The sequence below is a fragment of the Meriones unguiculatus genome, chromosome 19 (assembly GCF_030254825.1).
Source record: "Meriones unguiculatus strain TT.TT164.6M chromosome 19, Bangor_MerUng_6.1, whole genome shotgun sequence".
NCBI classification, from domain to species: domain Eukaryota; kingdom Metazoa; phylum Chordata; class Mammalia; order Rodentia; family Muridae; genus Meriones; species Meriones unguiculatus.
Genome location: NC_083366.1, coordinates 9,825,194 through 9,838,522, shown reverse-complemented (window position 1 = coordinate 9,838,522; position 13,329 = coordinate 9,825,194). Strand labels below are relative to the sequence as shown.

Sequence of the window (13,329 nt, the reverse complement as noted above, 5' to 3'; positions counted from 1 at the left end):
TATATATAATATATCATACATATTATAATATATGCTTCATATTTTAGACCAATAGTAGTATTCAGAGAGATTACGCTCACATCAGAGCTATATGAATTAAAATTAAATTAAATTAAAATCATGCCTTCTCCCTCCAGTGCAAAGGCTTTAGTTATTCTCCATGGTCCAGGAAGCCCAGCTAGGGGGAGACTCAATTGTATACTGTTCCCAGTATTTCCTGCATATGAATCCCATAGCAGGTACCAAAGCCCATCCTCCTTACATTCATTCAAAGAAGGATAAAGAAAAGAATGTTTGAATTAAAAAAAAAAAAAAAAGCAAACATCAAGACATTCTAATTGGAGCTCTCCATGAGAAGCATGCCTTTCAACCTGGCCACAGTCTCTTTCAGACATTCGATGGAGTCTTCAAACACCACCTATTCTGGAAAATGTGCTCTCAATAGCATCAAATTCTAGGTTGTGTACCTCTGGGCCATTGTTACACAGTGTTTAAAGTATTGGTTTCATTGTCTTCCTCTGAGACCTAACAGACTAGGATCAGAAGGAAGAAAAAGAAACCCTACCAGTGAACTTGGGGAGGGGAACTAGAGGGGGGATACAAAGTGGAAGTTATATATTTTTCTTACCACATGAATATTTAAAGACAAAGGGATTTTTAGAATAATAGAGCTCAGAGTTCTATTTTTGAAGGAAAAAATGTTTTCCATTTCTTTACACATCAAATATGAAATTGTCTTGACAAATGTTTTCTACCCATATTGTTAGTATCTTAATTCCATCCATGCTTATTTAACCTTGGAAGCTAAGGGGAACATGTCAGCATGCATAGTTCAGTGAACAACATGATAAATGATTACACATAGCCACATTCGGGAGTTAACAGTCAGAAATCTCATCACACACCATAAACATCTAAACTCTCAGCTCAGACCAAATTACTGCGTGAGCATCATCAGGAACGCCATTACACACACACACTCAGTAAAGAGAAGTCCTTCTTTGTTGTTTGCATATCACATTGATGCATTCCCAGCAACAACAAAACATGCAACATTTTGAAGCTTTTATTAAATAGTAGTTTTAGATATTATAAAAGAATGTGGTTCTTTTAAGAAAATAATCTCATCCTGTGAAATTTAAATCTCATTAAGTATTTCCACCTGTCCAACCTCATAATTTGCATGACACAGTTACACCCTGCTTTTCATTGCACAGTATGGGACCAAACATCGAAATTAGGCTAGGAAGGGTTTCAAAAAAAATTCAGAAACCATTTATGATATAGTATTGTCCAATCCATTTGTTATATGTATTTTTGCAGGCAAAGGTACTTATTAGCAGAGAACTAACTTTGCAGCTAAGTTGCTAAATCTATCTGACTGTATTTTGCTTTTCTGTTTTCCAAGCTCATTATCTGAATTTTAATGACTGGAACATGCAGCCTAATTTAATTGCAAGTTATTTCCCAAAGTATTTTCTACTCATTAGACATGACTTTCCTTGTTAAATTATAAATTCCATACTTATCTATGCTAAATGACCAAGTTGTGTTAAGACCCACAGACCTAAATCTTGTCCTTTTATTACTAGTAATAACAACTAAACAGACGACACAGAAATTCTTTTCAAAATTAAACATAATTGTGTCTATTTGGGAAACTGTTTCCAAAAGATACTTTTCAAGATTTTTTTGTTGCAAATTAGGCCTAAAGTAAATTTATCAAATTGTCACAATATACTTTGTTTTTAAAGATTATGTCAGTAATTTTTTAATGCATTGCCTTATGTTTTCTTTAATTACTGTAGAAATGAGATGTCAAGGTATTCCAGTAAATACATAAAGCTATCTAATACTTGTTCTTTTTACACATCTGTGGATGCTCTTGGGCCCTCTGATGCTCAGAGCTAACAAGTAGGAACCATTTTGATCCATTTGACCAAGACTTTGTAGCTCTCATTTTGGATTTTAATCACCAAGAGACTGTAGTTATGAAATGTAGCCTATATAGCATTAACTGTCAACTTGACACAGCAAAACTAATCTTTATTATCATTTTTAAATTTTATTTTTTATTTATTATAATTTATTAACTTTGTATCCCACCTGTATCCCCCTTCTTCATCTCCTCCCAATCCCACCCTCTCTCCCTCTGATTGAGCATCTTACCCAGGGACCTCTTTCTTGCTTAGCTTCTTTAGGTGTGCATATTTTTGTATGTTTATCCTATATTATATGTCTAATATCTACATATAAGTGAGTATATTCCATGTGTGTCTTTCTGTTTCTGGGATACCTCACTTAGGATGATCTTTTCTAGTTCCCACCATTTGCCTACAAATTTTATGATTTCCCTCTTTTTAAGAGCTGAGTAGTATTCCATTGTATAAATGTACCACAAATTTTGTGTCTATTCCTCAACTAAGGGACATCTGGGTTGTTTCCAGCTTCTGGCTATTACAAATAAAGCTGCTACAAACATGGTTGGGCAAATGTCCTTGTTGTATACTTAAGCATATTTTGGATATATGCTTAGGAGTGGTATAGCTGGATCTAACTGTCTAAAAAAGTGCCAGATTGATTTTCAAAGTGATTGTAAAAGTTTGCATTCCCACCAGCAATGGATGAGGGTTCCCCTTTCTCCACATCCTCTCCAGCATGTGTTGTCATGCGAACTTTGATCTTAGCCATTCTGATGTAAGGTAAAATCTCAGGGTCGTTTTGATTTGCATTTTCCTGATGACTAAGGACTTTGAGCATTTCTCTAAGTGATTTTCTGCCATTTGATATTCCTCTATTGAGAATTCTCTGTGGTGCTGAGAAGAATGTAAATTCTTTTGTGTTTGGGTGAAAGGTACTGTAGATGTCTGTTAGGTCCATTTGATTCATGACATCTGTCAAAGTCATTGTTTCTTTGGTTAATTTCTGTTTTGTTGAAATGTCCTTGTTGAGAGTGGGCTATTGAAGTTTCCCACTGTTAATGTGTGGGTATCTATGTGTGGTTTCAGTTTTATTAATGTTTCTTTTACAAATGTGGGTGCTCTTGTAATTGGCACATAGATGTTCGGAATTGTGATGTCTTGGTGGAATTTTCCTTTGATGAGTATGAAGTGACCTTCCACATCTCTTTTGATTAATTTTGGTTGAAAGTCTTTTTTATTAGATATTAGAATGGCTATTCCTGCTTGCTTCTTGGGTCCATTCACTTGGAAAACCATCTTCCAGTCCTTTACTTTCAGGTAATGTCTATCTTTGTGACTTAGGTGTGTTTCTTGTATGCAACAGATTGTTGGGTCTTGTTTACACATCTGTGCTGTTAGTCTGTGTCTTTTTATTGGAGAGTTGAATCCATTGATGTTGGGAGAGATTAATGACCAGTGGCTGTCAGATCAGATTTTGATGTTGGCTGTGGTATTGTGTTAGTTTGCTTGGCTACTTTTAGTTTTGTGTAGTTTTGTGTAGTTTTCCTGTGATTTCCTGAATGTAGGTAGCTTTCTTGGATTGTATTTTTCTTTCTAGTTCCTTCTGTAAGGCTGGATTTGTGGGTAGGTATTTGTTAAATTTGTTTTTGTCATTGAAAATCTTGGTTTTTTTCCATCTATGATGATTGAGAGTTTTGCTAACATAGTAGCCTGAGAACATCTGTGTTCTCTTAGGGTCTCCATGATATCCATCCAGGCTTTTCTGGCTTTCATAGTCTCTGTTGAAAAGTCAGGTGTGATTCCAATGGGTTTGCCATTACATGTTACTTGGCCTTTTTCCCTTGTAGCTTTCAGTTTGTGTTCTTTTTTCTGTATACTTACTGTTTTGATTATTATGTGGTAGGAGGATTTTCTTTTCTGGTCTAACTTTTTTTTTTTCAATGCAGTTTATTCAGGAACCTTGAACAATCATCTGACCCTGGGGAAAGCCAGCCCACAGCTTAAATACCCTCTGGGTAGCCAACCCCAGCGTGCCACGTGGGCAATGCAGATAGGTCCACATACATGGAAGCAAGCCAGATCCTCAGCCTTAGCCAAATGTGGAATTGACAGAGAGCACTCACCATCGGGAAGGTGGAAGGCGGCAACCAGCTCCATCTTTAAGGCATAGCATTCCGCACTGGTCTAACTTTTTAGGTGTTCTGAAGACCTCTTGTATATTTCTAGGCTTCTCCTTTAAAATTGGTAAATTTTCTTCTATGATTTTGTTGAAAATATTTCTGGGCCTTAGAGACAGGAGTCTTCTTTTTCCTCTATTCCTATTATTCTTTGGTTTTTTTCTTTTCATGTTGTCTGGGATTTTTTGGATGGTTTGTGACAGGAATTTTTTAGATTTAACATTTTCATTGATAGATATATCAATTTCTTCCATTGTATCTTCCACACCTGAGATTCTTTCTTTGATCTCTTGACTGTTGGTTATGCTTACCTCTGTAGTTTCTGTTTTCTTTCTTAAGTTCTTCTTCTCCATGATTTCCTTCATTTGTGTTTTCTTTAATTTTTCCAATTCTATCTTCAGATCTTGAGTTGTTTTGTTGATTTCCTTCACCTGTCTGACTGTATTTTCCTTCAATTCCTTCACCTGTTTGTTTGAACATTCCTTTGTTTCTTTTATTTCTTTCAGTGATTTAATTATTTCCACTCTAAAGTCCACAAACTGTTAGGCTGCATCTTCCTGTATTTCTTTACAGATGGCCATAATCTGTTTGACTTTATCTTCTTCTGTTTCTTTATGCATTTTATTTGTTTCCTCCATTATCTTCTTCATAAGTATAGATGTAAAGTCATCTTCTTGAATTTCACTTATGTTAGGGTGTCCAGTGCTACTTGCCCCTGGATAACATCTGGAGATGCCATATTGTTTTAGCTTTTGTTGGCTTTACTTTTTGGTTGGCCTCTACCCATCTGGCTATCCCAGGTGTTGACTGATAGTTTCTGGTGCCAGCTGGAATCCTGGAGTGAAGAGAATCCTGTTGGCAGGAAGATGGTTGTTCCAGAAAGAGGCCTCCTCAGCATTTTGGGCATGATCACCAAATGGCTGGTGCTTCTCAGTAATTGTCACAGCTCACCTCAAGCATATGGATCTGTGTGGTAACTGTGCTCGTTGGTAATCAGGCAGACTCTCCTCTCACCAGTCCTGGAGACAACTGCCCTTCCACTGGGTTTTTAGCTCTGGATTTGGTGAGCTGATGCTTCTGCTCTTTCACTGTGTTTACTGGGCACAGCTCTCTTGAAGAACTAGGGAACCCTGCAGTTTGGTCAGTTTAACTAGGGAGGCAGGTTGTGCCTTGGAGCAGTGTCTGGGGGCTGATCCCGTGGATCTTAGGCTTCCATAGGTCTGAGGTTGGAGCTCTGTGCCCTGGTATCCAAGTGGTAGAAAGTGGCAGGTGAGTGTAGCAGTAGGCTAAAGCCTGGAGCCTGCAGGAACCCAGAGACTTTTCTGGGGATTAGCGGTGTGTCCTGATATTTCCCCCACCGTGGGGTTTCCTCCCTGCCTGCTGTGTTTTGTTGTTCACTGTTCAGCCTGGGGTGGTGCATAGAGCAAGCAGGCACAGGTGAGTGGCCTCTGCAATGGCGACTGGGTGCCTGCCCAAACCCAGGAACTTTTCGGAATTGGGAAGGTAGGGTTCAGCTGGTGTCCTGAGGTTGGACCTGATGTTCCCTTCACCATGGATTTTTCCCCCGACAGGGAAATCCAGTCCTTGGTGCTTTGGGGCATAGAGTGCTGCCTGGGACAGTGAGTCCAGTGAGTAGGCAGGTCGCCGGGCTGGCAGCTGAGCGCCTGTCAGAGCCCAGGATTTTTTCCAGGGATTGTCTACGTAATCCTAGGTTGATCAGTCCTGATTTCTTCCTTCACCATAGTGTTTCTCTTGACTAGAAAACCCAGTCTCTAGTGTTGTGGGGCCCACAGTTCAGTCTGGGATGGTGATCAGAGCACGCAGGTGTGTGGGTCTGGACTGGTGCCTGACCGAGTGCCTGTCGGGACCCTTCAGGGGTTTAGCTGGGTGACCAGAGAATGGACCTGGTTGCTTCCCACATTGTTGGGCTTCCCACACCTAGGAAACACAATCTCTGGTGTTTTAGGGTCCAGAGTTGGGTCTGTTGGTCACTGTGTAGTCACTGCTGATCTGCTCCTCTGACACAGTGTCCTCTCAGCGGCTCCATCTTGGATCCCTCTAGACTAACCTTTTTAAAGGAGTTTTAATTGAGCAATTGCCTTTATCAGAGCAGCCTGTGGCATCCGTGAGGACTTATATTAATTATATATAATATATATAATATATTGATTGATGTAAAAGGGCCTAGCCTACAGAAGGCATCACCATCTCTGGGCTGTCCATGAGCTTTGAATAGATCAGAAACAACATTGCTTTAAGTTTTCTGCTTTAAGTTTCTGTGAGTTCTACACCAGTTTCTCACAATGATAGACTATAATCTGAAGGAAACCCACATGAATTCTTTCTTCTCCTAACATACTTTTAGTCAGAGTGTTTTGATCACAGCACCAGAAAAAAACAAAAAAACAGACAAGTTGCCAACCTAAACAGCGAAGAATATACTGTTTTTGTTGAGACTCAGCCTACTTGAATAGTTGGCTGTCTTATACTGCTACTTAGTATGAGTGAAACATAAGGGAAAAGAAAAATAAATGATAGGAGGAACAACCCAGAAATTTAGTCATTACGGTAACAAGAGAAAAAAATATTTAAAAATACAGTATTAATTGTTATCCTAACACATTAACTGTCAACTTGACATAGACACACACACACACACACATACACACACACACACACACACACATATATATATATATGTCACACAGTCACAGATACATATGTGTGTGTGAGCACACCTGCATATGCAGTCCATCTGGAAAAAAACTATTTCCGAGAGAAGATACACACTCTAAAGAAATTAGAAGGCGTGCACACATTCACACACACACACACACACACATAAATTTTGAATAACAATTAAGTTCAATTTAGGTAACAGCTCTAGGAGAAGTTGAAGCTGTGGCTTGCATCCTTCAGCTTGAGAGCCCTGTATGAAAGGGTTCAAGGTTTCCGCACTCTCTTCAGTGCTTGCAGAGATGATGGTGTAGAGCAGTGGTTTTCATCCTTCCTGATGCTGAGACCCTTTAATACACTTCCTCATGTTGTGGGGACCAAACCATAAAATCATCTTGTTGCGACTTTGTAATCCTAATTTTGCTAGAGTTATGGATTGTAATGTAGACATCTGATTACAGGATATGCAGCATATCTGATATGTAGCCGCAAGGGGGTAGTGACCATGGGTTGAGAACCACCGGAGTAGAGGGAGAGTGTGAGAGAAATGAGCGTAAGGCAGGGGAAAGTCTGTGTGTACGTGTCATTTCCCGGAACCATAGATAGGTTCCTGTTTTCACATTCTTGTTAATATTGGCATACAATGTGACTTAGTCATTGTAGTAATTGTGGACTTTTTAAAAATGTAGCTCTCTTCTTACCCCTTATAGGCAGGTAAGTGTTCACTTTTGATTTAGAGTTCATTGGTATTTTCTTTGATGCAGGAAAACAATGCTGCCCATAAGCTTATAAGGTAATTACGAGTGATTTGGGTAAAGTAACAGTTATTTAATCATATGTAAATAAGACTGTGCATATTACACATTCAATTACCCCGAGTTAATTATTTGACAAACTCATCTAATAATTTCAACACATTATAATGAGAAGTTATTAATTCTAACATTAGATGAAAAAAAATCAGTTCTCTTTCTGACTTCTAACTTTAGCATCCCACTCTACCCACTAATAGATGAAACCAAAAGATAGACTAGACTGTTTAAAATAAGAGTTTATTTATGAATGTACTTGTTTTGTCTCCTTCCACAGGTGTACAATCCCTTTGCTCTTTATACCTTTCTCTAGGCTTTGTGTTCCCATGCTCTGTAACTAGACAGATGACATGTCTAGCCTATTCTGGAGGCCTGTTGACCTCTGGTTTCTAATGGAATTTAGTCTGTGGGGCACACTGGTAGAGTTCAGATGTCAAAGGAGGGTAAGCTTATTTCCCACTGGCTTCCCACTAAGCTTCTGCAAGTAGACTTTACTCTTGTTGGCACTATATTCTGAGAGATACCTCTTTGCAGCTGCAGCTCTATCTCTAGAAAGAGTCCTCACTTATTTGTTCCTTTACATTCCCTCTGTTACCTGCCCTGGTTTAGGACTCCAGTGTTTCTACCATTACCTAGACTTCCCCTTCACTTCTGTCCCATTTCCTTACTAGAAGCCCCTCGATTTCCCACCTTGGCTGCACTGTCTATTTTCTTCCAGAACACTTCCCCTCCAGGCTCTTGATTAGTACAGGAGAGAAGATACAGATATAATGCACTTTAAAATTACACACCCATGAAATCCAGGACCTAGGGATCTTGTCTGATGATATTTTCATGAACTCATTGGAATTAATTAATTCATTTGAAAGACATGTGAAGTTCTTTTCAAGTCTCTGGAGATGCTAACACCAGTGTCATATCCCTTTTCTTTATTATAAGGAATGGATACCTAGAAGTGCTTTGCTCATGACCATCAGAAATAAACAAGAAGGGGCAGTTTATTCAGACAGATGACAAGTGAATTATGTTTTTATACCAACAAACTCATATAACTGTACACTCCTTTGCAAGTCAGCACCTGAGTATAAGTTACGGACAGAGAGGCTCATCTTTGAGATAAGCATATTCTAGGGAAACTTAACCCACAAGACCCCATAATAAAATCAGGAGAACTGTGTTAACAACAGCATGTCATCTAATAATATGAATGGTCACTTCAGTTGAATAGCCAGATTAAAGTACTATTTTCATTTAATCCTCAGAAAAAGAATAAGTGGGAATACTATTTTCCTTGTACCCCTAATAAAGATGCAAAGTAGGAACGCAGTGAGCCACCCATAAATAACATCCTTTTAATTCTTAATCATCACCATTAGCCTCTTGGTTAGCTAATATAAAAAGCAAGAATCCATGTAGCAATTTATAATCCATGTGTAATGATTAGTATAAGAGAGACCATAAAATAGTTGTTCTTATATTACCTATAAATATTTAGAACTTTGATCAGTCATGTTTCTTTTATTAGTTTGCTTGAGACAGTGCCTCTTTCTGTTGTTCAAGCTGACCTAGAACTTGTATTCTTTCCGGATGATCTTTCTGCGTATTGGGAGTGTAGGCATGGGCCACCATGACCAGCTTCAACTGTGTATTAATTCTATTCTAAGACCCTCATAAGATAAACTTTCATTATTTTCTCCTGGTGATGGTAACATTCAGTCTTATAAAATCTTAAATGATAGAAATCTAGTATATAAGATATGAGTAGTACTAAAGTTGTTTCCATAACTCCTACATAATACAATAAGCAACTTGGCTTTTTTACTACACAAATATATTCTTATATTCCTCATTTCATTCTCTATGTTAATGACTTACAAGCTTTGTTATCCATGTAAATGCAGAGAGGCAGTTTTGCAATCTTAAATAAGGACATAACTTCCCCCAAACTGTCTTTGCTTTTAAAAATATGATACTGTTTCTTCTTTTGTTTATTGTCTCTGCAACTATCCAAAGCTTAACATTTCCATTTGAGCACCTCATTAGAGAAAGTGCTGGCATGTGGCTGCTGGATGAGATTAATAGGAAAGCTGACTCCGTTGTCTAATCTACATTGTTTGCAATTTTTGGTTAACCAGTGGTCCAGAATATGTCTAGAAAATAAAATATTTTCTATTCAAAATAGCTCCTAAAGGGTTTTCTGTTAACATCTTGGTTTCCCAATGACAATGACTAAATTCTGTTTATTGCTCTGTCCCTGGCTTTCAGAACAATGTTAAGCATGTGAATGCTTTTAAAAAATTATGCTGCAGATAATAACAACGATTTTCATAAAGTTGATCTGTGCATTGAATGTAATTACATCTGCAAAGTTTCCCTCACTGAGTTAGGAAGTAAAGGGAGCATAAAAATGCATTTCGTTGTTGTCTTGGAGGCATAAAGTGTGCTAGGCAAGGAACTCATTCCACCGCTTTTTACTGCACACTAACTGACCTTACAGAAAAGTTTCAGAAACTGTATGAGGTCATTGAGTGATCTAGAAGTGTGCATTAAACTTTTTGTGATATTGTTCTTAGCCAAAAGAAACAAGTAGGAGTAAGAAAGAAATTCACATCACGAAAGAATTTGGGAGTAAAGTCTGAAGCCACACTCTGCATGTAGAATGTTTGTTTTCATTTCTGTACCTTCTTGATCATCTCTTGCTTTATCAGGGAGAAGGTAGCAACATCTTCAGTATTTACAATATTACATCTGTATTTCTTTTTATAGTACAATGCTTTCTCAAACTTCCTTGGTATAATAGATATTGACCTAATACTTATCCAGTATTTATACCTTAAGCTATGTCATCTCTCCTGTGTCTTTGAAATTTACTACTTTCCCACCAAATTATTAGAGTGAACCCAGCCTAAAGGTGTCTCATATCCCCAGCCTCTTGGGAGTTAAAGGCAATAAAGCATCCCCAAAGAGAACAATTAATACGGATTGTGTGTCCCTGAAAGGGAATAGGCAAGTCAGTGAAGCCCGCGGCCATCTAGTTAAACCAGCACGTGTTTGCAGTGAAAGGAGTAACATTTAAACAGGACAAGTTAGGCAATATGGTCATCTAATTTACATAAGTAATTGCTCAATAAATCGTGCAACTGTTGCAGCAAGCAGGATTTAGCAAGGGATATAAATATTCTGTGCAATAAGAAGACCAGCAACCAGGAAGAGTACTGAAGTATTTTATTGAAGAATAAAAACTATTAGAATGTTTTTCTTATGTTTAATTTTATTTTTGAGATTATAATACATTATTATATTAGATTAGATTAGATCAGAATAGATTATAATACTTATAATAATAATATTATAATGGTTTTATAGAGAGAGGAGGGAGAGATAGAACTTTTGGTTCACACTACAATAGTCTCTTTTTATTTGTAGATTGTTTATTCTAATAACCTAATGAATGCTTAAAACCACAAGTAATACTAAAAATTATATAAACTTTTTTCCTATATACATACAACTGTGTTAAAGGTTGATTTATCTTGTCTAGTTACCACCATTTGACTGCAAGTTTCATGATTTCCTTGATTTAAATTGCTGAGTAGTATTCCATTGTGTAAATGTACCACAATTTCTGTATCCATTCCTCAACTGAGGGACAACTGAGTTGTTACCAGATTCTGGCTATTACGAATAAACCTTCAATGAACACGGTTGAGCAAATGCCCTTGTTGTATGCTTGAGCATATTTTGAATATATGCCTAGGAGTAGTATAGCTAGATCTTGAGATTGTACTATTCCTAATTGTCTGAGAAAATGCCAGATTGATTTCCATAGTGATTGTACAAAGTTACATTCCCTCCAGCAATGGAGGAGGGTTCCCCTTTTTCCACATCCTCTCCAGCATGTGTTGTCACTTGAGTTTTTTTATCTTAGCCATTCTGATGGGTGTAAGGTAAAATCTCAGGGTCATTTTGATTTGCATTTCCCTGATGGCTAAGGATTTTGAGTGTTTCTCTGCCATTCGATATTCCTCTATTGAGAATTCTCTGTTTAGCTCTATATCCCATTTTTAAATTGGATTATTTGATTTTTTTTGTTTAACTTCTTGATTTCTTTATACATTCTGGATATTAGTCCTCTGTCAAATATAGGGTTGGTGAAGACCCTTTCTCAGTCTGTAAGCTGTTGCTTGTTTTGATGATAGTGTCCATTCCTCAGTGAGATATCCCAGAAGCAGAAAGACATATGTGGTATATACTTACTTATAAGTGGATATCAGACACAACATAGGAAAATCATACTAAAGTCTGTACACCTACAGAAGCTAAGCAAGAAGAAAGACCTAATATAAGATGCTCAACCCTCATTCAGAAAGGTAAACAGGATAGACATCAGAAGAGGGTGAAAACAAGGAACAAGACAGAGCCTACCACAGAGGGCCTCTGAAAGACTCTACCCAGCAGGGTATTAAAGCAGATGCTGAGATTCATAGCCAAATTTCGGGCAGAGAGCAGGGAATCTTATGAAAGAAGAGGGAGATAGAAAGACCTGGAGGCAACTGGAGCTTCACAAGGAGAGTAACAGAACCAAAAAATCTCAGCCCGTCTTTTCTGAGACTGATACTCCAACCAAGGACTATTCATGGAGATAACCTAGAACTCCTGCACAGATAGAGCCCATGGCAGCTCAGTCTCCAAATGGGTCCACCCTTCTGCTTCTGATGTGAGATGATTCAACACTTGTGTCATGAAACAAATTGAGGGGAATGACATGGGCCTTTGTGGAACAGTGTTACATTGCTAGTTGCGTGGGGGGGACTGAACAGAGCCTACAGTGTTCAGACTGCCCATCTTCAAGTAAGATTACAACTTTGTGAGTAACAGGTGAGCTACATATGCACTTTGACTTCAGTAAACAGAGGCTGAGTTACACTGGGGGAGACACAGAGCCTGGGAGTCCATCATACTACTCAGAATGACCTAAGATCTATAATTGGTGAATGACTTTTTCTATAGTTTTTCATTTAATATTTTTTATACCATGATTGACAATGTGTAAATGAAACTTTGAAAAGCAGAACTGAAGATAATGGGAGAGCAGTATGCCATAAATAACCACCACAGCCTAGCTGTCTCAGTGGAAACAGCCATAAGACCAAGCATGCCATTAGACTCTAGGCAGCACAACACTGAGATGCATATGAAAAGAGAAATTTCTGAGCCCCCCTCCCAACTCCATATCTTGCAGAGTCTCTGGGTAGTGATTATTTCCAAACGGCGACATAGAACACAGTATGTGTTCATACAGAGGATTATTTAGGGCCAGTGAAAAGTCTTAAATTTGTAAAGCTGACACAGATAGAAAGAATTCTTCAGAGGACGGATCTAGAACACTGTGGCAAAGGCCCTACAGACACAATACAAAAATGCTCAAATATTACCCAGGAGCTATTCTTATGAGATCAAAAATTATAAAGACCAAGCACTTCTTGGAGATGTTGAGAGCCACAAATAGGAGAAGCATCCTTTAGCTGGTAAAGTGTCTATGCTTGTGACTTCAGCATGCAGGAATCTAGACTAAGAAGATGTCTGACTACAAGTTCTAGGTCAGCCAGGGCTTCAGAAAAAGAGGTGCTGTCTCAAAATCAATTAATTAATTAACTTTTAAAAAGTATATGAGCTGAGTGTAGTGGCAAATGCCTGTAATCCTGGCATTCTGGAAGGTAGAGGCAGGTGGATCTCTCTGAA

General features: G+C 38.1%; 1 protein-coding gene across 1 annotated transcript in view; it reads left to right on the top strand.

Annotated features, from left to right (window-relative positions):
- Window positions 1-13,329, top strand: part of Malrd1 (MAM and LDL receptor class A domain containing 1) — a 744,773-nt gene that overhangs the window by 653,761 nt on the left and 77,683 nt on the right. The window lies entirely within an intron of this gene.